General features: G+C 37.0%; 1 protein-coding gene across 1 annotated transcript in view; it reads left to right on the top strand.

Moving 5' to 3' along the window:
• LOC108790542 (beta-adrenergic receptor kinase 2) overlaps positions 1-2,609 on the top strand; it is a 276,398-nt gene that overhangs the window by 189,857 nt on the left and 83,932 nt on the right. The window lies entirely within an intron of this gene.

Consider the following 2,609-nt stretch of genomic DNA (forward strand, 5'->3'; position numbering starts at 1 on the left):
TGGACCTAACCATCCAGCCCGGTTTTGTGTCTTTTGGCTGTTGTGGGGGACTGGGTGACCTTTGGTGACCTTTTAATAAATTGTTAATAACTCAAAATTGAAAGGAGATAGAATGGAGATTTAAAAACGGCACAACCCGGCACAAACGTGGCATTAAACATCCAGCAAGTTTAATGTCTTTTTGCTGTTGTAGGGGGGCTGGTGATATCATCTTGAAAAAAAACAATTGCTATTATCTTTACAATAAAAGCAGCATAAATGTTAATGTTTGCGGCACAAAACAGCACAAACGTAGCACTTAAAAAAACACACTGGAGTTTTTATTTGTACTGATTGCAGGGGGGCCAGCTTCGCTGAGCTGTATTTTTTATACCTAAGAGGCAGGATGATAAAAAAAAAGGTAGCAGCTTAAGATTTTAATAGTTATTATTATTTAATAGTTACTTCTAACTTGAAGAACTAAGAATTCTTAATGTATCCACAGTAGCTACAATTCTGTTTATAATTTTTTAGCATACTATTGTTTTTTCACATAAAGTATGGAGAAAAGGAAGTATTGCCTTTGGTCACAAAACTGATAGTAAATGAACAGCTGGAATTTGATTTCCAGCTGTACCGGAAACAAATATAGGATATATTTATTAATATCCAGAAAGGTACATTTTAGTACATAATCATATTTTACATTGCAGCAAATCACTGAAAATGGTATATGGCTACACTATTAACACAGCTCTACAAAGTGAAATTATTTTGTCTGGTTTTTTTTATGGGTAGCTGAGTTCATTCTGTGTATCAAGTGAGCCTGGTGCCAGTTATCGTCTTGTCCTTTCACATGGATTTCATTTTTACAAATAAATTAAGCTACTGTCTGCAGACTGGGCACTATGGAAAGATGACCTTGCAGTTTTGTTTCTCAAATAGGGAATGCATGTGCTATTGAAGGGATGGCTGTAGTTTTTATAGATAAATCCTGTACGTGGAAGAATGATTTAAAATTTACACTGTTTCTGTTCATTTGTCAGACCGTACCACTAAAACCAGTGAAATTATTTAATGGGGCAGTACAAAGAAAATAATGGTGTAGATGGGGGATGTTGCAGCAGTAGTGTTTTTTTGTTTTTTTCATAAACCAAATACAATATGTAAACATCCCTGAGCTGTGGTTCACATCTAGGCGGCACTGTTTTTGCGCATTTGTACGCGTTAGCAGCATGCGGTTATTTGCGTGATGTGCACGTTTGTATGTGCGTTTTAATGCGTGTACATGAAGACGTGCGTTTTGATTGGCAGCTCATAAACCATTGTGGGCAATGGAAGAACACGTGTTTTTGGGCATTTCCAATGAAGTCTATGGGGAGGAAAAGCGTTTTAAACTGCTCAAAGAAGCTCCTGTATTTTTTCAGGCGTCTGATGTTTTCCTGTTTGCCGTTTTTCTGCTCAGGCCAGAAAATGATGGGATTTCTTGTGTTGGGCAGTTAAAAGCGCTTTTCGAACTGCTCAAAAACTCCTAGGTAAACCAGGGCTGAAAGTGTTTTAGTGATTCCCAACCCCTGTGTGTGACACTTTTGCTGGTTAACTAAAGCTGGCCATACACTGCTGGATTGTAATAAAAAAAAATCAAGATTCCTCCATCCATTCTAAACAGCATTGATGGACGAATCTCTTGTGGAGCTATTGTTTTCCGACAGCAGCAGGTGTGCCGCTGTCAGAATACCCAAACAGTGACTGCAGCTGATTGGGTGCAGTCACTGTTCGGCCGACAGTATTCTAAATGAAGGCTGTAGAGTGGAAGGCTGCTGACAGGGCCACCCACTGAGTGAATTTTGGCCAGTGCATCAAGAACCAGGCGAAATTTGCTCAGTGCATGGCCAAGTATAGTTCTGCATATAAACTTGGAGAAAAATATAAATTAAGGCATTATAAAATGTTTCAAAAATATATACTGTATATTGCATGTTTTAAGTGCATATGTTTATTAGAATACAAGATTTTTTTTTGATGGCGGTCCTTTTAACTTTGCAATGTGTAATCACATATTACCTCCTTTTATATTAAACTCCCACCATCCTGTCCCACTGCATATTTCTTGTGTCTTTTTGCTGAGCTAGTGTATTGTTATATTCTTGCTTTATGGAAGCACTCACACATGCCTTTGTCTTGTCATTACAGCCATATATAGAAGAAATTTGTGATAGCCTTCGAGGAAAGATATTTCAGAAGTTTATAGAAAGGTAGGAGTACGTTCATTCTGTACACAAGTTTGTGAATAACGTTTATGATTATCCCTTCTCAGAAAATAGTCTGTACAGATTTGGTTTTGTGGGTTAGGGTTGCAATTTGTGGATACTTTTAAGTGGAATATATTGGCGGGGATTTAAAAAATGGATTTCAAGCACATTGAAATTACAAATAATATATGTAATGGAAGCATCCAGTGAAGCATTATTTCTGCTACCCGATTCAAGGATCATTTTCTATCATTACCGTTGTACAGTATAATCATATGTACTTTTACAAAGATTCCTTAAATCTCCGTTTTGTCAGGGTAAGTAATGTTTAAATCCCAATTCCAGGCTTTTTTTTTTTTTTTTTTTTTTTCCCCCCTT

Source organism: Nanorana parkeri, unplaced genomic scaffold, assembly GCF_000935625.1.
Source record: "Nanorana parkeri isolate BGI_ZX_2015 unplaced genomic scaffold, ASM93562v1 scaffold18, whole genome shotgun sequence".
In the NCBI taxonomy this organism is placed as follows: domain Eukaryota; kingdom Metazoa; phylum Chordata; class Amphibia; order Anura; family Dicroglossidae; genus Nanorana; species Nanorana parkeri.